The sequence below is a fragment of the Sus scrofa genome, chromosome Y (genome assembly GCF_054392235.1).
Source record: "Sus scrofa isolate SSC_HxYL_T2T_F1_AM1 chromosome Y, Sscrofa_HxYL_maternal_Yorkshire_Landrace_v2.0, whole genome shotgun sequence".
In the NCBI taxonomy this organism is placed as follows: Eukaryota; Metazoa; Chordata; class Mammalia; order Artiodactyla; family Suidae; genus Sus; species Sus scrofa.
The window spans coordinates 2,448,284-2,475,531 of NC_139402.1; the positions used below are offsets into that span (position 1 = coordinate 2,448,284).

General features: G+C 53.3%; 1 protein-coding gene and 1 long non-coding RNA gene across 3 annotated transcripts in view; one reads left to right on the forward strand and one right to left on the reverse strand.

Moving 5' to 3' along the window:
* LOC146394325 (S-geranylgeranyl-glutathione receptor P2RY8-like) overlaps positions 1 to 27,248 on the reverse strand; it is a 50,450-nt gene that overhangs the window by 14,539 nt on the left and 8,663 nt on the right. Inside the window, exon 1 of one of the 2 annotated variants that reach the window (XM_085008967.1) lies at positions 3,084 to 3,276. The exons of the other annotated variant lie outside the window; for it this stretch is intronic. The gene's annotated coding sequence lies outside the window, so the exon portion shown is untranslated. Of the gene's footprint in view, positions 1 to 3,083; positions 3,277 to 27,248 lie in introns of those variants that run through there. 2 annotated transcript variants of the gene reach the window in all.
* On the forward strand, positions 17,292 to 20,127 carry LOC146394326 (uncharacterized). Its single transcript, XR_014836006.1, has 2 exons — positions 17,292 to 17,926; positions 18,497 to 20,127. It is a non-coding gene; the product is annotated as an uncharacterized LOC146394326 (long non-coding RNA).

Here is a 27,248-nt window from a genome sequence, read left to right on the forward strand (position 1 = left end):
ATGACTTAGATGAAGTGGAGCACTGCCTTGACATAATCTGCCAAAATGCCCACAAGGAGAAAGAGACCCTTTGAACAGCTCCATCTCTATTAAAGAAATAGAAGCGATAATTAATAACCTTCCAAAAAAGAAAGCACCAGGTCCAGATGGATTCACTGGTGAATTCTACCCAGCATCGAAAGGAGGAATTACAGTAACTCTTTACCATCTCTTCCAAAAAACAGAAGCTGATGGATTAAATATCCTCACATGTACACTGTGCCCATTTGGGTTTGCAGCTAATAGAATAAGGTGGGGGTGGGGGGAAATCTCATTTTTTGCATTCTAACCAACAATGTGTCATCAACCTGTTTCATCTTTCCCACCAACGGGTGAGAAGTGCTGTCTCACTGAAGTTTCAATTTGCACCTTCATTTTGGTCATAGAGGTTGGCTGAGTGTCTTTTTCATGTTTGTTCTCACACTGGCATTTCCTGTTGGCAATGCCTTTGTCCTACTGAGCCTGACCCCCAGCCCCATTGGTCTCCTCACTGGCCACTCAATGCTCTTATTAAGGTCACAGTAGCGGCTATTTCTAGTGATGATCATTGATGACATCTGTGCAAATCTATTTCTGGGTTTGCTATTCTGCTCCCTTGTCTCTTTCACCCGAACCACACTGTCTTGATCACATCAGGTAGTGCCCTCTGACTGTGTCCTTCTCCTGCAATATTGTGCTGGCTGTTCTGAGTCACGTCCCTTTTTCTCTGGCGTGTATGCTGCCATCAGCTCTTGCCCTCTGCAGGTCATCTTTTAGTTTTGTGAGTGGCATTTCACATGACATTCAGTTTATATCTTTCTGTCACAGCTTCTTCTCCTTTACACGTTCTGTATTCTGCGTCCTGTTCAGGAATACCTTCTCTACCCCCCACTCTAAAAGATTCTCCTCTCTTCTTTTTTCTGAGTGCCTTCATGGTTTTATTTTCTGTTGCCCTGGCTGTATTGTAACTGTTCCTCCTGAGCCTACCCTTTGCAGAGGTTCAGTGTCTGCTGATCGAAGGCACAACAGAATCCAAGAAAACACAGCATAAAACCTCAAACTTTCAGAAAGCAAGGGTGTCTGAGACGTTGCTGAGTTCACTTACCCACCAGAACCTGACTGTCTTTTCAACAGGGATTCTGAGCCTCATTTAAGGTGTCTGTGTGGGGGCAAGGCAGAGACACTGCCATCCTGATGCCTCCTTGTAAGATGTGGATATAGACCAACTGGTTCTAGAGCCTGCGGGGAGAGGCAAAACCCCAGAAGAGCCACTACATGATTGGAAGACAAGAACGAAATTGGAGGATTGACAACTTCAAAGCTACAGTCATCAAGACAGTGCAGGGAGAGGCAAGATGAGGGAGGGGAGTAAGTGGCACAAACTACTATTATAAAGAAATAAGCTGCATGGATGGACTGCACGATGCAGGGAATGGAGCCAAAATTTTACAATAACTATAAATGGCATATAAACTATAAAGGGAATCTAACCTTTTAAAATTGTGAATCACAACATTACACGCTTGTAAGACATATTGGATAGCTACTATTTTTCACCTTAAAAAAAAGGAGAATCATCACCTTTTAGGAATATTCTAGGTAGTTTTTTTGTTTGTTTGTTTGTTTGTTTGTTTGTTTTTTGGCTGTGGTGTGCAGCAGCTTGATGTCAGAATATCAGTTCCCACACCAGGGATTGAACCCTGGGCTGCAGCAGTGACCTAACCACTAGACCACCAGAGAATTCCCTCTTAGGTAAATTTAAAAAAAAAGAGAGAGAGAGAGAACGAGAGCAAGACAGTGTAGCATTGATGAAAGAATAGAGAAATAGGTCAAGGGAGCAGAAGAGAAAGCACAGAGACACCATAAATACAGTCAACCCATCTTTGACATAAAAGCAAAGGCACGGCAACAGAGCAAAGAGGGTCCCATCAACTAGTGGCACTGGAACAACTCACAGCCACGGGCGAAAAATATGAACCTAGACACACACCTGATTCTCTTTATTGTAACTCAAAAGGGACCTCAAATCTAAAAGTAAAACACAAAACTATAAGCATCTACAAGATCATGTAGGAGAATGCTTAGCTGCTCTGGGGCACAGTGACGGTTTTTTAGACACAACACCCAAGTCACAATCCATGAAAGAAATCACAGAGACGTTGGACACTAAAAAACATCTGGAGAGTTCCCTGGTTGTCGGGGCTTTCACAGCTGCGGCCCAGGTTCAATCCCTGGCCTGGGAGCTGAGATCCCACATGAGGCTGCTGCATGCCACGACCCCCCAAAATAAAATAAAAAGTCTGTGCTGCAAACGACCCTGTCAAGAGCATACGAAGACGAGCCACAGAGTGGGAGAAAAGATTTGTGAAAGACACCTCTGGGGAAAAAAAAAGAACAGAATCCAAAATATATAAAGAGCTCTTAAACAACCAACAATAAGAAAACAGGAGTTCCTGTTGTGCCTCAGTGGAAACGAAGCCAATTAGTATCCACGAGGACGTGGGTTTGATCCCCAGCCTTGCACAGTGGGTTAAGGATCTGGCCTTGCCAGGAGCTGCGGCGTAGGTCACAGATGCAGCTCGGATCCCGAGTTGCCGTGGCTGTGGTGTAGACCTGCAGCTGCAGCTCCAATTCGACCCCTAGCCTGGGAACCTCCATATGCCACTGGTGTGGCCCTAAAAAGATGAAGACAAGACAAGGAAAAAAATAGGAAAACAAACCACCCAGTTTAAAAACCGTCCCAAGACTTCTCCAAGCAGGTTGCAAAGAAGCGAGGAAAAGACAGTCCCGTCCTGTCCCAGGGCGTCAGGGACTCCAAGACAAGAGAGCACCAGACCGGGATCAGAGTGACTCACATCTGAAAACACCGCCACCACTGCCACCCGTGTGGGTGGGTCCAGACCGAGACCTCTATCCCCGCTGGGCGCCCTGCGAGGGTCCCTGCGTCGGCGGTAGCCCCCTGGCCCCTCTGAGGCTGAGACCCCTATTTATGTGGGACGTGATGCCTTCAAGCCTCCACAGCCTGCAGGCTCCCTGTCTCCGGGCCACCCAGGGACCCCCATTACCTGTGTGTGGCCGGAGGGAGGGCTGCTCCGTTCTGTCCACTTCCAACTACGGACGCGGGGCGGCTGATGGGTGCCCGGGCCGCGCCACCTGCCCCGCGCGTGCTCCGCGGAACCTCAGCTCCCGGCTAAGCACAGACGCCCAGGCATAGTAGCCTCCTCTCCGTCGCTGCGTTAACGTTCCCCTCCACTGCACAACCGGCACGCAGCAGATCACAGGTGATTTGCATGCCGCCGGCCGTCTACACCCGCGCAATGTCCATCCGCCCCCGGCAGGACGCGGCCCCGATCCCCGCGTTCCCTGCCTTGGGCGTCTTTCTCTCCAAGCTCCTGGCACCACCTAACGAGCCAGACACCTCTTTCTGCCCCAAAGCCAGAAGGCTCGGCTTTTCTTTTGCAAGACTTTTTTTTTTTTTTTTTTTTTTTTTTTCCATTTTCAAGCTGCACCTTCAGAGGTCTCCTCAGAATGGCACCTGCAACTTCAGCCTCTGTCTGTGAAGCAGGAAGCCAGGCAAGGTGGATGCATTAATGAATGTGAAGCACCCTTCTGTGAAGAAGAAAAAAAAAAAAAGAAAAGAAAGAGTGGGCCCCCGGGGTTGGGGGCCTGCCAGGAAATAGGAGTTTACAAGCAGCAGCCCTGTCAGTTCAAAAGTGCTTGTCTCATGGGTGAACCCGGACACCAGCTGTGTGAACAGGCTGGTCAGAGCCGCTTGACAGATCAGCCGACTGTCAGCAACAGAGAGACGGACAGAGAGACAGAGAAAGGCGCGCAGCTTTCATCTCCTAACGCCTCTGCGCTGTTTCAAGAGAGGCCCTAAAACCAGCCAGGACCTACCGGACAGCACAGGGAACTCCCCTCAATATTTTGCCCTCATCTATCAAGGAATCAAATCCGAAAAAGAATTTATATGCATATATGACTGAATCCATACACTGTCCTCCTGAAACGAACACAAGATTGTAAATCAACTCTATTCCAATCAAAATTAATTAATGTACCAAATAAATAGGAGTTCCTGTCATGGCTCAGTAGGTTAAGAGCCTGATATAGGATCCATGAGGATGCGGGTTCCATCCCTGGCCCCACTCAGTGGGTTAAGGATCCAGTACTACCGTGAGCTGTGATGTGGGTGACAGAGGCGGCTTGGATCTGGTGTCGCCGGGGCTGTGGCGTAGACCGGCAGGTGCAGCTCTGATTCGACCCCTAGCCTGGGAACTTCCGTAGGCCGCAGGTGCAGCCATAAAAAAAAAAAAAAAAAGATAAAAATTTAAAATAAATAAAACAACAAATAGTCCCTCAAATGTCTTCATGACTAGTGAGACAATCCTTTAGCCATAAGCAGAAGGCCACACTCATGCAATTTCTGTCAAGTCCTACAAAGGGGCCCAGGAGACTGGCATCCAAATAAGATTTGAGAAGGAGCTGAGAGGCCTCGGGGGGCTTGATCCTGCCCCACCCCGACACTTGGCTCTCGCTTGGTGTCTTGATTCAGACCTTGTGACCAGAACCCAGAGCTGTCCTTCTTCTTGCTCTTGAGACGCCGTCAAAACCTCTCTGGGTGAAGCGCGAAATCTCCCCAAAATGCCACTGACACAGACACAGACGCAGGGCGTGCTGACATATCAGGACGTGCTTGGCACCCAGAAAAGGATATTTTATTGTTTGGGGTTTTTTTGGTTTTTTTCAGGGGCTATACCAATGTCAGGTGCACATTCCCAGGGCCAGGGATCCAGCCGGAGCCAGAGCAGGGACAACACCAGATCCTTAAACCCCTGCACCACCAGGGAACTCCAGAAAAGAATATTTTAAAGGAAGGGACCCTGAAAAGCCCTTTTGAGCATGGAACTGCAGCAGACATAACACTTCACAGACACACCTCCCTCTGAGTCCCCTCGATGCCCCCAGGCCCAAGTGAATAAGGTCAGATATAAGGGGCTTGTAGGCTGCGCAGACCCCATGCCAAAACCCACGAGGGTCCCCTGAGAATCCCAGATGCCCTGGAGCGAGGGTCTCTGAGAAAGGAGCCCACCCCCCCCGGAGAGGGGGGTGTGAGCAGAACATTTTATTTTCTGGGTTTTTTAGGGCTCCACCCACGGCATATGGAAGTTCCCAGGCCTAGGGGCTGAATCGGAGCTGCACCTGCCGACCTACGCCACAGCCCCAGCAACCTGGGATCCGAGCCACATCTGTGACCTACACCCCAGCTCACGGCAACACCAGATCCTGAACCCACTGAGCGAGGCCAGGGATGGAACCCGCGTCCTCACAGATACTATCTTGGGTTCCTTACCATTGAGCCACTACGGGAACTTCAGGGCTTGCAGATTAACTCTGTTTTGCATCTGGAACATAAGAAAGCCATGACCCTCTGCTAAGACCGAGTCCAAGGACTGAGCATTGCCAGGGTGTGTCTGGTGTGTAAGTGCAGTGAACACACAGGTTTTGGGGGATGCAAGGCCAAAGGCCGACCCCACCTGAGTACATGGAACACAGGTAGAACCTGGATGCTGTTTAACTGAGAAGAGGTGAGGTCGGGCGGAGGCTGTTCTCCTAGACACCAACCCCAGAAAGAGAGGCCTGGCCAGAGGGGGACAATTTAGGGTCAGGAAGTGGCAGAGCCCAGGGCTCGGTCAGGGAGCCTACCCATAAGCCTGGGTTTCCTTGCTGAGCCAGGAAGGAACAGTGGATAAACAAGGTGTGCTGAGGGCAGCTCTGGTTTAGGGTAGAAAGTGCCAGCTGGTGACTGGGGGGTTCCCCGGGCTCGCGGATAGAACAGAAACTTGTCAGTATGGGTCACTGTCCTGAGGCTGCCATCACTAAGCACCCCATCAGGGGCTTAAAACAACAACCCTCCACCCTCCCCTCCCCTGGGGACCTGGTGTCTGAGGTCAAGGGGTCTCAGGGCTGCCCTCCCTCCAGAGGCTCCAGGGGAGGGTCCTTCCTGCCTCTTCCAGCTTCTGGGGGCTCCAGGCGGCCCTGGGCTGGTGGCCACCTCCCTCCTGTCTCTGCCTCTGTCTTCCCGTGGCTTCTCCTCTGTGACTGCGTCTCCTCTTGTGTCTCTCAGGAGGACACTGTCCTTGGAGGGAGGGCCCCCCTCATCCAGGAGGACCTCCTCTCAGACCCTTCGCTTCATCACATCCGCACAGACTCTCTTCCCAAATAAGGTTCTACTGCAGGTGTCAGGAGTCAGGACAGGGACATGCCTTTTTGAGGAACTCAGTTCCACCCCCGTAACATGCAATTGTCATCCAGACCAGCATCCCTGCCACGGCAATCAGAGAAGAAAAAGAAATAAAAGGAATCCCAACCGGAAAGGAAGAAGTAAAACTATCCCTGTTTGCAGATGACATGATGCTACACCTAGAAAACCCTAAAGAGGCTGCCAGAAACTGTTAGCGCATCCATCAATTTGGTAAAGTCGCAGGATACAAAATTAACACACAGAAATTGACTGCATTTCTATACACTAACAATGAAGGATCAGAAAGAGAAATTAGGGAAACAATCCCATTTACCATCACGTCGAAAAGAGTAAAATACTTAGGAATAAACCTACCTAAAGAGACAAAAACCTGTACTCTGAAAACTACAAAATGCTGACGAAAGAAATCAAAGATGCGCAAAGACATGGAAAGACCTCCCATGCTCTTGGATGGAAGAATCCACATTATCCAAACGACCACACCACCCAAGGCAGTCTGCAGCTTCAGGGCAAGCCCAGTCAAATGACCAGGACGTTTTCCACGGAACTAGAACAAAATAGTTAAATATTCGTCTGGAAACACAAAAGACCCAGAAGAGCCAAAGCCATCCTGAGAAAGAAAAACGGAGCTGGAGGAAGCAGGCTCCCCGACTTCAGACTATACTACAAATCAACAATCATCAAAACCACATGGTACTGGCACAAAGACAGAGATATAGATCATGGGACAGGATAGACAGCCTGGAATTAAACCCACGTACCTACAGTCAATTCACCTCTGACAAAGGAGGCAAGAATACACAATGAAGAGAAGACAGTCCCTTTCATAAGCAGTGCTGGGAAAACTGGACAGCCGCATGCAAAAGAAAGAAATTAGAACATTCTCTAGTATTGTATACAAAAATAAACTCAAAATGGATGAAGGGACTAAATATAAGACTGGACATTATAAAACTCTTAGAGGAAAACATAGGCCAAACCCTCTCTGACATGAACCACAGCAATATCTTCTCAGATTCACCTCCTACAGTAATGACAATAAAAACAAAAATAAACAAATGGGACCTAATTAAACTTAAAAGTTTTTGCACAGCAAGGGAACCCCTAAAGAAGATGAAAAGACAACCCACAGAATGGGAGAAAATCTTTGCAAATGAAGTGACGGACAAGGGATTCGTCTCCAAAATATACAAACACCTCCAGCAGCTCAAAACCAAAAAACAAACAAACAAACAAACAAGCCCATCAAAAAATGAGCCAAAGACCTAAACAGACACTTCTCCAAAGAAGACATGCAGATGGCCAAAAAACACATGAAAAGATGTTCAACATCACTGATTATTAGAGAAACACAAATCAAAACCACTATGAGGTACCACCTTACACCAGCCAGAATGGCCATCATCCAAACATCTACAAACTATAAGTGCTGGAGAGGGTGTGGAGAAAAGGGAACCCTGTGACACTGTTGGTGGGAAGGTAAATTGGTGCAACCCCTGTGGAAAACAGTACGGAGATGCCTCAGAAAACTAAACATAGGACCACCATTTGATCCAGCAATCCCACTCCTGGGCATCTCTCCAGAGAAAACCATGCCTCAGAAATATACATGTACAGACTTTGAAAAACTTAGGGTTTCCAAATAAGACAGGTTGGGGGTCGGGGAATGCACTGGGCGTTTGGGATGGACATGCTATAAAATTGGGTTGTGATGATTGTTGTACAACTATAAATGTAACTGAGTTTAAAAAATGCTATAAAAGTAAAAAAAAAAAAAAAAGATACACATACTCCCATGTCCTTACGGTACTATGTAGAGTAGCCAAGCCATGGAAGCAACCTACATGTCCATCAACAGAGGAGTGGATAAAGATGGGGTCCATATACACAATGGAACACTACTCAGCACTGAAAAGGAAAGAAATAATGGCATTTGCAGAAACATGGCTGGACCTGGACATGATCAGGCTGCATGACGCTAGTCAGACAGTGAGATGCCCACATCCTGTGCTATCCCTTCCATGTGGCATCTGAAAAAAAGGACACAAGGAACTTCTTTGCAGACCAGATAGAGACTCACAGACTTTGGAAAACTGATGGTTTCCAAAGGAGAGAGGTTTCAGGGGAAGGGATGGGCTGGGGGTTTGGCATAGAAATGCTGTCAAATTGGGTTGTGATGATCACAGTAAAACTATAAATATAATAAAATTTATTGAGTAAAACATATGTTCTATATACCTTATATATCTGCGTATAAAACCTATGTATGTGTGTGTGTGTGTGTGTGTGTGTGTGTGTGTGTGTGTGTGTGTGTGTGTATAAAAGCCCGGCGTCTCTTATGAGGGGTGGTTTAAGTCCAGGCGTCCTGGGGAGAGGCCCTGAGAAGGACCCCCCCGCCCTGTCCTGTGCAGGCAGCACCTGCCACGAATGCACACCTGGATGTGACGATGCAGGAGCACTGGACACACCCAAAGGAGAAGGGGGGGAACTAAGAAAATGTGAACGTCACAAAAGAGGAAGAGAGGCTGGAGAAATGCCCCAGAAAGCCTGGGGAAACGGGACGACTCAAGCGACCTGGCCCCGAACTGAACTCTGCTGGACGGGGTCCGTGCTCTCTCTATGGATGTGATTGGAGCAGCCCCCACAAGGGGAAAACGGGAGTTTTGCAATAAAGGGACGTGGCCATGTGAAATGTACCAAGAGACTGTACCTAAGAGGATATCCTACTCTTAGGGAGATGGACGGACGGACGGATGGATGGATGGATAATAGATAGACAGGCAGACAGACAGACAGAAAGGCAGGTAGATAAGTAGATAGAAAGCCTAGTGAGATGGATGAAAATTTAAGTACGTTTGCCACAAATGTTTCCTCCTTGCTCACCTCATTTCAGCGCAGAATTTTCCATCCAACTTAAGACGCCCCTGTTAACTGAATCTAGTCTGCTCCCGGCCTTCCATCACCCATGAAAAATGATATGACATTAAATGTTTACTTGACGGTTTCATGAAAAAAGTGGTATCATCACATGAATGGAAGGAAACTGAGGGGGTGACTCGGGGGTGGGGGGAGCGGAAAATCCCCTACATGGACCCACGTACGTTAATTTTCCACGTGAAATCGATTGCCTGCCCACAGTGTGTCCACGGAGGCAGGATGGGCTGGTGGTGAGGGGCCCAGAGGGGGCGTGAGTGGTGGGGGGCGGTGAGCAAGACGTCGGTCGGGTCTCAGCTGTGTCAAGAGGGAGCTGGGGGCCTGGGGCAGCACCCTCCCTCTGGAAGCCCGGGTTCCTCCTCAGAAGACACGGATCCTATCAGCTTCCAGTGGGTACTTAAACTCGGCACAGTGAGTCAGGGGCCTGAGACAACAGGAACGTGTGTTCTCAGAGTCCTGGGGCCAGAAGCCCCATATCAAGGGGTGGACGGGGCTGGGTCCTTCTGGAGGAAGGTTCAATGAACACAGGAGAACTTCTGAAAGTAGGATGACAAATCGTGCTTTGAAATGAGACAGTGAAGGGGAAATAGTTGAGGCAAGTGTTTAACCCTTCCGTCTGGCTGTCTGGACTGTCCATCCATCATCTCTCCATCTGTATCTCCTACCATTTACCGTCATCCTATTATCATCATCTATCCTTTCATCTACCTACGTATCCATTGTCTTTATATCTATGACCTATCACCTACCCATCAATTTTCCACCCACCATCTATTAATCATTCTACATCTATCCCTCTGGGTTTATTATCTCCCTATAGATATCACTCATTTGTCCCCTATCTATCAATCTATATCTATTTTCTCCAAGTCTGTTTATCTATCTTAACCATCTGCCTAATCTGTCTATATAGACATTCCAGTCTTTGCCTCCATCTTCCCCTGGCTTCTCCTCGGTATCTGTGTCCCCTCTTTGGTCTCCTAGGAGGACACTGTCCTTGGAGGGAGGGCCCCCCTCATCCAGGAGGACCTCCTCTCAGGCCCTTCACTTCCTCACACCTGCAAAGACCCATTGTCTACATAAGGTCCTGTTCTGAGCTTGTGGACAGATGTGAATTTGGGGGGACATGATTCAACCCAAGAAAGCGGTGGTGATGATGCAAAGGACCATCCTGAGATGCACGGGGTCATCCACACCCATGGTTGGGACCACCCCTCCCAGGACAAAGTACTTAACACACCGGTTGTGATTGTCACTGTTTCAGTAAAAGTCGGGGGTCTGAGAGTTGGGTGGGACTGTAGGAGGTGCAAATAATATAGGCATGAAGGGTGGTCCCAGATGAGGTGGGAAGCCTGGAGGTGCTCCCTGAGCAAGGAGAAGATTCCTTTTGTCAGCTTCAACGCCTCACTCTTCACAAACTGCCTCGTGGAAACAGTCTGGTCTTCAAGATTTAAACATAGAGTGACCATGTGACACAGCATGTTCCTCTCCTAGATATAAGCTCAAGAGAAATAAAAACATATGTCCACACAGAAATATGTACACGCATGTTCATAGCCATGCTGTAGACAGCAAAGGGTGGAGACAACCCAAGTGTCTGTGGATGGATGAAGGCATGGACGGGTGGATGGGTGGATGGACGGATGATGGATGGATACGTGGATGGATGGATGGATGATGGGTGGATGGATGGATGGATGATGGGTGGATGGATGGATGGATGGATGGCTAGGTGGATGGGTGGATGGATGCGTGGATGATGGATGGATGGGTGGATGGGTGGATGGATGGAGGGATGGGTGGATGGATGGATGGATGGAGGGATGGATAGATGGGTGGATGATGGATGGATAGGTGGATGGATGGATGATGGGTGGATGAATGGATGATGGGTGGATGGATGGATGGCTGGGTGGATGGATGGATGGCTGGCTGGATGGATGGATGATGGGTGGATGGATGGGTGGATGGGTAGATGGATAGATGGATGGATAGATGGATGGGTGGCTGATGCATGGAGAGATGGCTGGATGGATAAACTTCATGGGGTCCATCCACACAGTGGACTATGACTCATCCATGAAAAGGAGGGAAGCTCATATACAGCCTGCCTTGTGGATGGACCTTGAACCCACGATGCTCAGGGAGAGAAGCCAGACCCAGAAGGACACAGCGTGTGGGACTCCATGGATAGGAAACGTCCAGGACAGAGACACCCACAGAGACAGGAAGCAGATTTTGGGTTGACAGGGGCTGCAGGGAGTGGGGAATGAGGACTGTTGACTTTAGGGGGACGGGGTGTCCTCTGAGGGCATGAGAACGTTCGGGAACCTGAGGGAGGTGGTGGTGGAACGACATGGTTAATGTGCTCCAACCCCGCAATGGTGCATCTCAAAGGGTGACTGGCGTGTTGCACACACGTCTACATTTCAACAGCAAGAAAGGCCTCCTGTGCCGCAGGCTTAACCCTGAGGACATTGCTGCTGCTCTGCGGGATCCTAGCTTGTCCTCTCCTCCCGGCTCCCAGCGCCACCGCACATCTGGAGACTTTCCCCGTTGATTCCAGCCTCCTCAGCCCTCAGGTCGGTGCTGGGGTGCTTGGAGCTGGCCACCCGCCTTTGGGTCTGTGGTTTCCCTGCGGATTGAACCCCACCCAGGCCTGGAGCAGAGGGAGGCTGGCCCAGGGCCATCGCCGATGGTGCAAGGCGTCATCCGGGAAGCCCCGGCCTGAGTCCCAGGGTCTCCCATTGTTCTTATTTCCTTCTTCCCCGAGGCCACGGCCAGCATCTTCCTGGCTCTGTGCCCTGGGACCATGAGGAAAGCTCTGGCCCACGTTCCCCGAGCCCTCGGACCGCGCCTCCCGTGGCGTCGTCGAGGTCAGCGCGGGCAGGCCCGGCTCCTCGGCCCTCACTCGAAAACAGCCCGCACGGTCCTCAGGCGGTCCTCAGGGACGGCGAGGTGCAGAGACGGGGAGGGACGTGCAGGGACACAGCCCCTCTGTCCCAAGCTTAGAGCCGGACACAAGCACGGTCCAGACAAAGGAAGGGCGAGTGAACGGTGACACACAGGACGCAGTGGGTGACTGATGGGGGTGATGAAGGAGGGAGGGGAACGGCGCAGGTTCTCTGCAGATGCAGAGACGCCTAGGTGGACCAGCAGAGGGAAGACGGCCGCAGAGACGGCGACCAAGCCCCGTGCGGAGACTTTGGCCAAGTTAACCAGCTCCCCCCTCAGGTCCCCCCCACGGCAGGGACCTGGTGTCCAGCCGCCCTCCCATCCCCCCGCTGCAGGGGACCTGGTGTCCAGCCCCCTTATGTCCCCCTGCTGCAGGGGACCTGGTGTCCCTTCTTCCCTTGGGACTTGTCCCTTTCTGAGACTCTGGTCCACAAAACTGCTAATCGTGCAAGAGTGAGAAGTGGCCGAAACCTGGCCAATCATGGATCCCCTCACTCTGTCCTTGGGTATGTGTCCAGGGGTGGTCATGTGGCCCCGCCAGGGCCAATCAGGACTCCCAAGAGGTGCCAGGAGAGAGAGAGGGAATCGCCTTTCCATCTGAGCTTTGCCGTCTAAAGATGGGGATTGGGTCGTCCAGGACCCCTTTTCCCTCCACAGAGCCATTGGCCCTTTTCCAGAGACACTACAGTTTGCAAGGGAGAGGCCAGCAGAGCTGAAATTAGGGATGGGGACAAGAGAGAAAACAGGACTGGACAACCATTTAAGCCCCTGGATCCAGCCATGCCTGAAGCTGCCCTGACATTCCTAATTATCCAGTTCCACCATTTCCACGTTAACCTCAGCTCTCAAGAGCCACATTTCTATTGTTTGCCACCAACCAAATAGTTATAACTCATCACCCACCAGGAACCGGCATGCTCCAGATTGGGTGCCCACAGAGCCCACACCTCCTGCCTCGGCCGCTCCTTGCCGGCCATGTGCTTGCAGTCGCTGCGCCCACCTCTGCCCCTCCCTCCGTGTGGATCTGGGGTGGGGGGTTCCTTGACTCAGAGCCTCTGTTTCCATATCAGCAGAAATGACCAGAGGAGCATCCTGGGAGGTGGCAGACGGAGGGCTTTCTATGGGAGACTCCGCCGTGGCCGGTGCTCGTCTTCCAGTCTCACGGTTCCTGTGCTTTCCTCGCAAACCCCACACATACTTTTAGGATTTTGGGGTGCCTGGGTCCAAAAGACACAACCCAAAGGGGAGCCAATTGGACATAAGCCCGTGGCCCCACAATTCCCTGGCATCTTTAAAGTGGAGACCCATGTCCGCCTGCATCTTGGTGCATCTCAGGGGGGCCCCTTCCCACCCGCCCCTCTCCGGGTCCCGGGACTTACGGTGGCCGGAAGGGTGGCGGCAGTCCTGGGCCAGCAGACCCCGTGGAGTGTGCCTGAGCGGGGCGCGGGGGACTGTCACCCCCACTGCCTCCTGGGTGGAGGAGGCTACCCTTTGCAGAAAGCTCCCCACCGGAGCGGGGGTCGAGGGACCGCCCCCCCACTCTCCTGGGGACTCTGCTGTCAGTGCCCCCAGCCGATCTGCAACGGACACCGTCCCCAAGGACCCAGCGGGCTCCTGTAACGGTCACCTGTCATCTCAAGATTTAATTAAATGCACAGAGGTTATGAAACTTGGAGCCTGCAGGCAGGGCGCCCAAGGATGGAGAAGCTTCCTCTTTTTCACGGTGAGGCCCCTGCGGGGCAGAGGAGGTCACAGGAGGGGATTTTACGTATTTGTGTAACACACACACACAAAAAAAAGAACAGGTTTTAAAAAATACGTCTCACCGAAATAACTTCAGGAATCACTTCCTACGAGTGATTAGTCTGTGATGACAAGCGGTCCTACACCTAAGAGTTGGTTCCTTTGAATATTTGTAATAACAGTTTGCTTTTCAAAAACTGTGAACATGAACTGTTTAAAAGCTTACTCCGTCCTGTGCGATGAGGGTTTCTTGGTCTTAGGACCTGGGATGTGTTCTCTGAGTTTTGTCCCTGTGATGGACTAAATTGTACCCCTCAGTTCATGTCACAGCCCCCTGACCGCCAGGACCGAAGGATGGGGCTGGGGAGACAGGTGTGTTTTTGCGTGTGTGTGTGTGTGTGTGTGTGTGTGTGTGTGTGTGTCTTTTGAGGGCTGTACCCACAACCTATGCAGGTTCCCAGGCTAGGGGTCGAATCTGAGCTGCAGCTGCCGGCCTACACCACAGCCACAGCAACCTGGGATCCGAGCCGCACCTGCGACCCACACCACAGCTCACGGCAACCCGAGATCCTTAACGCACGGAGCGAGGCCAGGGATCGAACCCGCATCCTCATGGATACTTGTCACCTCTAGTTACCTCTGAGCCACGACGGGAACTCCCGACACGAGTCTTTCAAGAGGGGATGGAGGCAAATGAGGTCACAAGGGTGGGTCCTGATCCCCCAGGACGGGGGTCCTTAGACGAAGACGAGGTCAGGACACAGACACCCACACAGGGACAGCCCCGCGGCGGAAGCCGGCAGCTGCAGCTCCGATTCAATCCCTAGCCTGGGAATTTCCACCTGCCCCAGAGGCGGCCCTAAAAAGCAAAAACCATAAAACATAAAAGTAAATAAAAATATGGCCCCGATCCAGGAGGACCTCCCCTCAGACAGGGCTCCAACCCACATGGGGGCAGGTGGGCTCTCCGGGGGACTTGGGGTGGGGGGATCCCTTTCTGTGCCTCCCTTTTCTGCAGCCGCCTCGTTGCTTGTCTGGTGGCCCTTCCTCCGCCTGCAAAGCCAGCTTCCTCCTCTTCGAATCTCTTGGTCCAGTCTCCCTCTTCCACACGGAAGCCCCCCCAGGTTTCACTGCCCACCCCCCCATACCCCAGGGCCTCTCCCCAGCTCCCAGTCAGCCCACCAGCAGACGTAACTCCATCTCCCACCTCCCTCCTCAGCGACAAGTAGCAAAACATATTCCCAGGCTCTGGGGATTCAGAGGGGGTGTGTTTTAGGGTGCATTAATTCATTAGAAATTAATTCAGCAGGACCATGAGACTGCCGTCTGCAGAGCAGGGACCCTGCGGAATGAATTTCTAAATGCTGCTCTAATCCTTGCACAGGGACCAATGCATTGAGCGGGGGGGGGGGGGGGGGGAGGCAGGAGGGAGGGAAGCAGTGATTATAAGGAGTGGGGGGGGGGTCCTGCCTGGGGGAGGGGCTGGCCTCAGGGATGCCCCCCACGGCCAGCAGCCGGCACTTCCCAGTGGCCTCGGCCGCTGAGATGGCCCAGTGAGGCCAGTGAGGAGAAAGCATCCGACGGGGCCAGGAGAGCAGCTGGGCGCAGCAGAGGTGGCCGGCTCCAGGCGGGGGACCTTGCGGGTGGGGAAGGACACGGGGTGCAGACAGAACAGAGTTTAGGGAAGTCACAGGCCAGTGTGGGTGCCTCTAGGAAGCCATAGGCATCCAGGGACCTTGCCCACGGCTGTGGATGGGGTCCAGCCTTCAGCTTCTCTAAAGCTTGGAGGGCCAGACACGGGTTTTACCACTGCGCATAGGAGCGCAGGGACAGTGGGGGTGAGCAGGACGTGTGGGTCAGCCGGGGCTGACTCAGAGGTTAAGGATTTCAACACCAGTTTATCCCAGAGGCTCCCTTGGGATGGTCCTACATGGCGGCTGTTGTGACTGAAGCCACTGTGACCACAGAGGTGCCAGCCACTCTCTGGGGTGCAGATGTCACTTATCTGGGGCTACAGACCCAAACCCAGGATGGCTGGATCATAGGGCAGCTCTATTTCTGTTGTGGGAAGAATAAATACAGAGGCCAATGGGCACGGTGGAATATTATATAGCCACGAAAAGGGAGGATGTTCTGACACCCGTTACAACAGCACGGAGCCCGAGGACGTCATGCTCAATGAAATTGAGTCCCCAGAACACAAATCCTGTGTGATTCCGGGTACAAGAGGCTCCTGAAGGCCCCAGATTCACAGACACGGAGAGGAGGAAGGTGGGGGCCGGGGCTGGAGAGGGGCTGGGAGTTCGAGTTTAATGGGGCCAGAGTTCCATTTTGGGAAGATGAATGAGTTTTAATGACCCGCTCTGCAATATTACTAACAATCCCGTGTTGTGGACATAAAATCTATTAGGAAGGCAGATCTCATGTTCACGGCTCATCGCAAAACCAAAATACGGTAAAATAAACATTGTTGAACTCAAATAAAATATGGGGGAGACAGAGGTCCCGTGGTGGCTCAGCGGTAACAAACCCAACCAGAATCCATGAAGATGTGGGCTCGATCCCCGGCCTCGCTCAGTGGGCTAAGGATCCCGCATTGCTGTGAGCTGTGGTGTGGGCTGGCAGCTGTCGCTCCGATTGGGCCCCTAGCCTGGGAACTTCCATATGCTACTGGTACAGCCCTAAAAAGCAAAAAAATAAAATAAATAAAATAAAATGGGGGAAGTTTCAATTAGGAGTTTGGATTTAGTATGTGCAGACTACTATAGGATGTGTGTTTCTGTATGACTGAGTCACTGCACTCTACAGCAGAAATTGACAGAACACTGTAAATCCACTCTAATAAAATGTTTTAAATGAAAAAAAAATTTTTTTTAAGCTACTCTAAATGAAAGAGATAAAAGCAAGGACCTACTGCCTGGCACTGGGAACCAGATTTAATTTCTTGTGATAACCTAGAATGGACAAGAGTCTGAAAAAAGAAAACAAAGGAAAATAAAAGAGAAAAGAAAAACTGAAAAGATAAAGCTATTTAGACTTGGTGAGGGGAAAAGAGGGGCGATTTCTGTGTTCACTCCAGCGCAAGCTTCCTGCCAGCTGTGCACAGGTTGGTAGCAGGTCGCGGATGCCAGTGTGGTGGGGTTTTCTGGTCAGGGGCTGCCCGGGAGCTGGGGGGTGATCCTGGGTTGCGCGAGGGCCCCCTGTCATCGCAGAGCGCGTCTGAGTGCCTGAGGGCGGTAAGAGGAGGCAGGAGGGAGCGGGGCTACTCGCTGCAGGTGCTGCCATGAGTGTAGGAGTTTGCACAGCAAACCCGGCTCAGAGGGCGCCTTTGCCGCGTGACGGCACCTGCAGGGGGCGCTGTGAGGCAGGGGCCGCTCCCACCTCTGCTGATCCTGAGAAGCTCAGCTCCTGTCCACATGCCTCCCCGAGGACCCCTGCGTGTGCGCCCCGCGGGGACGCCGCGTCTGTGTGCGTCGGGGGGCTCCGGCGAGCACCGCTGACCCGGAGGCACCTGCTCCAACCCCCGGGCACGTCGGGTCCGTGGGGGGCCGGTGTGGCTCTGAGCAGCGGCCACCCAGCCCGGAGAGGCCCCAGCAGCAGCGCGAGCTGACGGTCCCCTCTGGGAGACGGGGGATGGCGAGGGTGGGGTGGGGTGAGGTGGGGGGTGCGGGGTGTGTGTGCGGGGGGGGGGGATGTCACCGGGCCCGGCAGGGAAGCGTGGGCATCTGCAGCCCCTGCTGCGGTGCCACGTGTCCCAGTTCTGTCCTGTCCGGGTGGGGTTCTACCCTGACCTTTGCCCGCGACCTTGGGGCCACGCGACAGGGTGGGAGACCGTCCTCTGAGTGTCCGTGGCCGATCCGGCCTCATCTGTCTTGGAAAGTGACTCTGGGACCAGGGGACTCCCGCGGGAAGCGGTTTGCAGCGTCCTGTGCAGCGAGCTGTGCTCCTGCGCGCGTCGGCGCGTGTCTGCTTCACTTTGGCTTTGGCACTGGGAAGTCAAGCTGTTTCCAGGTGGGTGGTGGGCGCTGGCCCCGGGTGGGCAGGGCAGAGAGCGTCCTCCTTCTATCTGTTGATCCTCATTCTAAGCCCCCGTGCCTCCCCCACTGGAGCGGAGCAGAGTGTGTGTGGCTGACAACCTGGGGACCAGGCTGCTTCCTCTTTCCCTGCGGCGGGGGCGGGGCGCCACTTCCCCTGCACGTCACCTGCTGGGGCCTCTGTGCCTGTTGCCACCCCGCCCCCTCGGGCCCTCCGGTTCCTCCGGCTCCTGTTGCAGGACAGCCCTCTCCCCAACGGGCCCCACAGCACTGAGGCCGTGCTCAGCGCCTCCCCCAGCAAAGAGCTCCTGAGCAGGGACCTCTCCCCCCCCCAAAGGGTTCCTGTCTTCACCCCTGGACTCTCTCAAGGGGACCTTATTTGCAAATAGGGGCTTTTTTTAAGGGTCCTTATTTCTAAGAGCCTTAAAGTTTGTACGCCGATTTTAAAATAACACTGCAAATAATTTCACAAAAAAGATTACTCTCGAAATTACTTTTAAATGGGTTAGGAATATGAGGAAACAATTTGGACATGGGGTCTGTGCAGGTGTGATGAAGAGAGGGATCTGAGAGGAGGTCCTCCTGGATGAGGCGGGCCCTCCGTCCAAGGACAGGGTCCCCCTAAGAGACAGAAGAGGAGCCACAGACACAGAGGAGAAGCCACGGGAAGACGGAGGCAGAGACCGGAGGGAGGCGGCCACCAGCCCAGGGCCGCCTGGAGCCCCCAGAAGCTGGAAGAGGCAGGAAGGACCCTCCCCTGGAGCCTTTGGAGGGAGCGTGGCCCTGGGACCCCTTGACCTTGGTTGCCTGGTCCCCAGGGCCGGGGGAGGGTGGTTCCTGTTGTTTTAAGGGCTCATTTGTGGTCCTCTATTTCGGCCTCCAGGGAACCACCACAAATAACCTTCTCTGTGCAGGCTAAACCAACTTCAACGTTGACAGCTACTAATTTACCTTTTAAAGGATGCAGACAGTGTCCGACTCGCCGTGAACAATCCCGTCGCTGAAGACAAGGGCCCCCCGAGCGCTGGGCAGTCGCTCAGAGACCCTCACTCTGTCCGCACTCTGCCCACAGGGACGCTCCTTTTAAAGTGTGAAGAATTTCACACTATTCCTTTCATGGGGTTTTTTCAAAAAGTCACCCTACCCCCCCTTCCCTTCCTGAACTTGGCTTTCATTTTAACCACTTTAATGGTCTCTTCCTAGGGTCGCATCCACCTACGTTGGAAAGTCTTTTGTGTATCACCCCCCCACCCCGTTCAACTCAAAACAATAAAAGTGGGTGTGGCCCGGACACGTCCACGTGGGTGTCACTTCCTGTGCGATGGGGCCCTGTGGGCTGAAAGGTCTCTGCTAAGTGGTCCTCAGATGAAAACTGATCAGAGTCCCATCAAAATACTACAGCCCTTGAGCCAGGACAGTGAAAGATGAGAGCGAGGAGGGGATTCTCGTGCACTGCTGGTGGGCGTGGAACTTGGGGCAGCCCACCGTGGACGACACGATGGAGAGTCCTCGGAAAACCGAATGTAGAACTCCCACATGACTCAGCAACCCCACGAAAGTCAAATTCAAAAAGAAACGTGCACCCCCCATGGTCACAGCAGCACTAGGCACAACAGCCGAGACGTGGCCGCCCCCTAAATGGCCACCGACAGAGGAATGGATTAAGACGATGTGGCCTGTATACACCGTGGAATATTACTCAGCCGTAAAAAAGCACAAAAGCATGCCACTGGCAGCAACGTGGAGGCAACCAGACATTCTCATACGAAGGCAGGCAAGTCAGACGGAGCAAGACACATACCATAGGCAATCTCTTCTATGTGGAAGCTAAACCACGGCACAAAGGAACCTCTCTACAAAACAGAGACGGACTCACGGACATGGAGAACAGACTGGTGGTTGCCAAGCGGGAGGAGGAGGGAGTGGGCTGGATGGGGGGTTTGGGGTTGGTAGATGCGAACCAGGACATTGCGGATGGAGAGGCCACGAGGTCCTGCTGTGCGGCACAGGGACCTCTAGCCAGTCTCCTGGGATGGACCCGGGTGGAGGAGACTCTGAGAAAGGGGATGGATACATATTATGACGGGATCACTTGGCTGCACAGCAGAAATTGCCACACATTGGGCATCAACTCTACTTTGACATTTTTTTAAAAATAAAGTAAAAATGTGTACCGGACGTTACTTCCTGAATGCGATGAATCACGGCCATGGTTTTCCTATGCACGTCACAGAAAGGAACATCCAGACTAAAGATGGGCAGAGCCGGCCGCTCGTCTGTCCCGCGAGCTTTTTAACAACCTTTGAGTCTCCTGCACATTGTACAGGGTCGTTTAGGACCAGGACCCCGCGCTCTCGAGCCAGAACGCTGAGGTTTTTCACGTAACCCGTTGCTGAGTCACGGGGTACCACGCCGCAGCTTTGAACAAGATGGTGCCAAACTCCCACCCCCGAGATTCACCTGGCACGTGTTGCACATCCCAGGGAAACGATGCCATCGCATTGGAAAGAGTGCGTGTGGCCCACTGGCGGCTCTCTGTCCTTTGCCGTATTGCGGGTCCAGGAGGGGGCCCTGAGCACCTGCATCTGAATCAGCCCCCAACCCTCAGCACAGGTGCCTCCCGGAGTGGGGACGTGGGCCCCACTGGGTTAGGGATCCCCAGCTTGGATGTTACAAGGGTGGGCGTCTCCTTTGCTGGGCGTTGCTGGGGCCATGAGCCAAGTGGTAGGATCTGTCCTGGGCGGCGGGGAGGCGCTTGCTTTTCTCCTGTTCCCTCAGAATGCTAAAAGTTTCTCCGACTGGCATGTATTTCTTTTTTGTTGGTTTGCTTTTTAAATATTTTTGTCTTTTTTAGGGCCGCACCTGTGGCCTATGGAGGTTCCCAGGCTAGAAGTCGAATCGGAGCTGCAGCTGCTGGCTGACACCACAGCTCATGGCAACGCTGGATCTTTAACCCACGGAGCAAGGCCAGGGATCAAACCTGCAACCTCATGAATACGATGCCAGGTTCTTACCCCACCGAGCCAGAGCAGGAATTCCATATTTGTTTTTTTAATTTGTATTTCTTTACTTTTGACCATGCACGTGGCATGCAGAAGTTCCTGGGCCAGGGATTCAACCTGAACTGTTGAAGGGACCTGAGCCACAGCCATGACAATGCTGGATCCTTAGCTGCTGAGCCACACGGGAACTCCTTGGAGTTGCATTCAAACTGCAGAGAATTTTTTTAATTTTCTTTTGTTTAATATTTAAGGGAAAGTGTAAGAAGTTCTTGCGGTGGCTCAGCAGGTAAAGAAGCCAACCTGTGAGGATGCAGGTTCAATCCCTGGCCTCACTCAGGGGGTTAAGGATCCGGAGTGGCTGTGGCTGAGGCGTAGGCTGGAAGCTGTAGCTCTAATTCGACCCCCAGCCTGGGAACCTCCATATGCTTCGGGTGTCGCCCTAAAATGAAAAAGAAAAAAAAAGTTGACCGCAGGGAGACCTCCGCAGAGGTCCCACTTCCATCCTTTCCCGAAGGCAGCTGCTGAACATGGCCAGGGATACACGGAGATCCTCCGGGAAGCCACGCGTGGGGCAGCAACCCGCCAGGGCTCCCGCGGTGGAAGGGGGCCTAGCCGGGTGCCCGGCTCTTCCGTTGGGGTCCCCCCGAATGGATGGCCAGCGGCTTCCCTCGGGGCGCTCAGGTTTCTCCGTGCTGCAGGCTGAGATGTGCCGTCGCAGAACGTGAGGCCCCGGCCACACCCGCAATGAACCAGCAGGGCCTCTCGGTGCTGAAGGGCTGGGTTTCCTGGGTACGACGTGCAGGCCAGGGCACCGCGCCTTTCGCAATTGGGAAGGTCCCGCGAAGCAGATCTTTATCTTTCCAAGAAGGGCGGAGCGAGGGCCCCGCCACGTGCCTTCCCGCCTATCTTGGGGTGCTGATCACGAGCCCCCTTCGCTGGCCGGAGTTCCTGGCATTCACCGTGGCGGGCATCGAAAAATCGAGGCTCTCTGTCCTGACATCTCCGACGCATCTCTGAAGACTGAAGGGGACTTCCCTTTGCCTCTGGCCACAGCCTTCGGAGGCTTCTCAGATGCGGGGTCGGATTTGCCCCGGACGGGAGGTCCTTGTCCCTCCTCGTGGCCACGGTGTGAAACTCCTGGCGTATCGCGTTCTTGCGTGGCTTCCCGTTTCTAAATTGAGAAGAGAAATCTATGCTACGGAACAAAGCCCCTTCCTGGCCTTCTTGGAGCCACGCTCCCGGGTCCTCGTGCCACGTCATGGTGGCGTCCGCCGTGGCTTCCTGCAAGGGCTTGTAGGTCACTTGTGGCCCACAACAGGGAGAGACAAAGAAAGGAAGCACTAGATCCACACAAAGGCTTGGACAACACAACGGAACACGCGCTCCCTCACGCCCAGATGCCATCTGGGATGAGCTGCCCGCCGCGAACCCGCAGGACCCTTCTCTGTTGCTGCCACAGTGACCAGAAGCTCAGCCACGTCCCCGTGGCCCGGTGCCTCACGAGCGTTACACGGTGGAGTCCTCGGCGTTTCCATTTTCTGGGCACTCGCCGTTCTCTGGGGCAGGGGTAGGCCCTGCGAGTGTCCACAGCCACAGAAGAGCATCGAGGGGGCAGCTGAGTGGAGACCAGCAGGACCCATAAAGTTGCCCACAGAAACCCAGGATGGGCATTCGATCCGAGGCCCTCTGGAGGACACGGGGAGGGCTGGTCGGACCCCGGGGGCCAGACACGGCTCTGAGAGGCAGGGTCAGCCCTGAGCGTGGCCCCAGGGCCCAGGCGTTGTCCAGGTGAATTGCTACCAAACTGAGCCGGTGAGATTTATGGGTCCGTGAGGCTGGACCACAGTGTCCTCCACATATGGGATCAAACACCAGTCTAGATGTTGCTTCAAAGGTGTTGGTTTTTTTTTAAGATGGGCTTCACATTGAAATTCTTGAACTTTGAGTAAAACATGACCTTCCAGAATGTGGGTGGGCCTTGTCTAATCAGTTGAAGGCTTTTAGAGAAAAGAGACGGAGAGCCTCCAAAGAAGAGGGATTTCTGCCTCCAGACAGATCCCAGAGTCAGGGTGCAGCACTGCCTCACCCCCCGGGGCTCCAGACTCCTGGTCTACCCTGCAGAATGGGGACTTTCCATCTCTCACAACCACATGAGCCAATTCCTTCAATTTCTCTCTCTCTCATCTGTCTATCTCATCTCTATTATCTATGGATACAGATATAAACACCCATCATCTGTCCCCTGTCTTGTCTGTCCATCCATCCATCCTTCTATATCTACCATCTATACATCTGATATCTGTCTAATCTATAGATAAGTGTAGATATCTGATCTATCATCTATAAAGATATATACACCCATCATCTACCATCCAGCTTATCTATTGATCCATCCATCCATGTTATATCTTTATTTCCCTAATCTGTAGAAAAATACAGATATGTAAATCTATCATCTATCTTGCACCTCTATCCATCCATCGATGCACGATGTGGCTCTGTCTGCCATCTATCTGTTTAATCTATCTCTGTCTTTCTCTAGGATCTATCTTTCTATCATCCGTAGCTGAATATAGATCTATGCATCCATGCATCCATCCACCCACCCATCCATCCACGATGTATCTTTCAATATCTGTCATCTATCTCTACTATCTGTTCCTCTATCATCTACAGATAAATATACATGCATCCATCCATCCATCCATCCATCCATCCATCCATCCATCCATCCATCCTTTTGGTCCTTGTATTAGTCTTCTGCAGAGAAACACAGGGTGCAGGGCATGCATGATAAGGAACTGGCTCCCATGATTACAGAGGGCACGAGGTCCCAGGACGTGCTGTCTATACTGCAGACACCCAGGAGAGCCAACAGGGCCTCTGTCGGAGAAGACTGCTGTCCCGCTCCGAGATGGTCGGGCAGAGACGGCTCTTTCTTCCTTACTTGGACTTTGGTGCTACTCAGGTCGTCAGCAAATAGGGGGACGGACCGGGGCCCACCCAGCCCGGGAAGGGCCATCTGCTCCCTTCTGCCCACTGACTCGGATGTTCCACTCATCCAGAAACACCCTCCCAGACACACCCCGAGTCACCAAACGTCTGGGCACCTCCCGGCCCACAGAGCTGACACATGAAACGCAGCACCACAGCCTGCTTCTTGGGAGAAGCTGACTTACAGCTGAACCTTCGGAGAAGCAAGACCTTGGATGATGTTCTCATTCCCCCCAGCGTGGAGGGGAACACGTCTCTCTCCCTCTCTCTCTCATTTCTGGGACCCCTGCCTTCCGGAGACACCTCCCTGTCACAGCTGAACCCCCCCCCCATCCCGTTATCCTACCACTGGATCGCCCAGAACTTCAGCAAGACAGTCAGTCAACAGCAGAACCAGGTAACTTCAAAGCCCACAGGACGAATCAGGGCCACGGAAGGGACGGGGTATGGGGTGACGATTAGACATGATTTTTCTGGAGGCATCAGAGACGTGGGGGCGCCGGGAGTGGGGCAAGGCCAAGGAGAGAGACAGGTCTGTCCTGGGCGAGGTTCGAATCAGAGACGCTGTGGATCCAAGGAGCCCTGCGCCACCATCACAAGCATCAGAGACCCCCGTCTCATGCACAACCTCCTGCCGGGGGCCAGGAGGCTCTAGAACGTGGAGAGATGGGGCAGGTCTCCTAGACAGGGGCTGGGGGTATCCCACAGGCTTGGACCAGGTCACCTTGATGCAGCCAACAGGCTTGGACCAGGTCACCTTGATGCAGCCGCCCTCTGAGGCCCAGAGAAGATAAACTGCCACCACGAGTGGGCCAGCGTCGGGGCCTCACCAAGCCGCAGTACCAGAAGATCATCACTGAGCCACGAATCAGCGTTTCCAAATTTACCACGTGTCCCATGATGGAGGCACGTGCTCATGTGACCGTCAAGGCCCAGGTGCGGCCGTGGACCCATTGTGGGGATTGGTAAACCGAGGCTCGGAGGGATAGAGGCCCTCCACAGAGAGGAGGAGGCCTGTAGACAGATGTCTTCAGAGGCGTGTGTGTTGGTGCAGCCTTCTTGCCATGAGAAAGTGGTATTTTTCTTGTTTGATGGAAGAGGAAATTGAGGTTAGGTCATTAGGTCATGGGGTGGCCACGGTCAGACACACAGCGCATACACCTGGCGGCAGGCTCGGAGCCACGCCGGGCCCCCCGCACACCCCTGCTCCTGGCAAGGCCAGACCCGGCCCCGCCACTCAGGATCCTAGAGGCCCACGACGTGTCCTCACCGCCCACGACCACAGTGTCCCCCAGGACCAGAACGTGACCCCGCGGTGGAGCCCCAGACAGACACGCTGTGGGTTTGGGGCAGGACGAAGGCTGGGCTCCGTCACGGTGTGTCGGCTTCGATACAACGCGTGCTGACTTACTGGTCAAGACGAGAGGCCCCAGCATCCCTCAAAACTGTGGGCGGTCAGCCCACGAGATGCAGCCCACGGATGTAGCTGTTCAGCCAGGCCGAGTGTCTGTCAAGGGCTTTCAGCAGGGCCCGCTCGCCAAGGTCGGGAGTGGTTTCCAGGTGTCGCCCCTGGAGGGGAATGTTCCCATCCGGAGGGCGGAGACTAGAGACGCTGCTCAGCCCCTCAGCGTGCACAGGACGCCCCATCAGTCCTCCAGCCCCCGTGTCCCCGAGGGACCTTGACCTGGCCTGAGAGACTTTCTATCCACTATCCACTGATCATCTGTCGTCTGTCATTTATCTTTCATCTGTCACCCATCCGTCTGCGTCTCTATCATCTATGTGTCTATGTATCCGTTCTCTACCTCCCTCTCTACAATGTATCCATCTCTCTCTCCACTCATTGTCCATCCATCTGTTCATCTATCGTCTCTCTACCTTTTCTCCAGCACATATCATCTAAGTACCTACCGTCTATCTGTCCACCCTCTGTTTCTCTCTATAGAATCCATCCCTCCATCCTTCCCTCCTTCCCTCCATCCATCCCTCCACCCATCCACCCATCCATCATCCATCCATCCATCCCTCCATCCCTCCATCCATCCATCATCTATCCCTCCATCCCTCCATCCATCCATCATCCATCCATCCATCATCCATCCCTCCCTCCTTCCCTCCATCCATCCTTCCATCCATCCACCCATCCACCCATCCATCATCCCTCCATCCCTCCCTCCTTCCCTCCATCCATCCCTCCACCCATCCATCCATCATCCATCAGCCATCCCTCCATCCCTCCATCCATCCATCATCTATCCCTCCATCCCTCCATCCATCCATCATCCATCCATCCATCATCCATCCCTCCCTCCTTCCATCCATCCATCCCTCCATCCCTCCCTCCTTCCCTCCATCCATCCCTCCATCCATTCTTCCATCCATCATCCATCCATCCTTCCCTCCATCCATCCATCATCTATCCCTCCATCCCTCCATCCCTCCACCCCTCCCTCCATCCCTGCATCCATCCACCCTTCCATCCATCATCCATCCATCCATCATCCATCATCCATCCATCCATTCATCCATCCATCCATCCATCATCCATCCATCCATCCATCCATCATCCATCCATCCACCCCTCCATCCATCCCTCCATCCATCCACCCTTCCATCCATCCATCCATCCATCCATCCATCCATCCTTCCATCCATCCATCCATCCCTCCATCCATCCACCCTTCCATCCATCCATCCATCATCCATCCATCCATCCATCCATCATCCATCATCTATCCCTCCATCCCTCCCTCCATCCCTGCATCCATCCACCCTTCCATCCATCCCTCCATCCCTCCATCCGTCCATCCCTCCCTCCATCCGTCCATCCGTCCATCCCTCCCTCCATCCCTGCATCCATCCACCCTTCCATCCATCCACCCTTCCATCCATCCCTCCATCCCTCCATCCCTCCATCCATCCTTCCGTCCCTCCATCCACCCCTCCATCCATCCATCATCCATCCATCCTTCCCTCCATCCATCCATCCCTCCATCCATCCATCATCTATCCCTCCATCCCTCCATCCATCCACCCTTCCATCCATCCATCCATCCCTCCATCCATCCATCCATCCATCCATCCATCCCTCCCTCCATCCATCCCTCCATCCGTCCATCCCTCCCTCCATCCGTCCATCCCTCCATCCATCCCTCCATCCATCCATCCATCCCTCCATCCATCCATCATCCATCCATCATCCATCCTTCCTTCCATCCTTCCCTCCCTCCCTCCATCCCTCCCTCCCTCCCTCCGTCCATCCATCCCTCTCCATGCGTTCATCTATTCATCCGTGCAGCCATC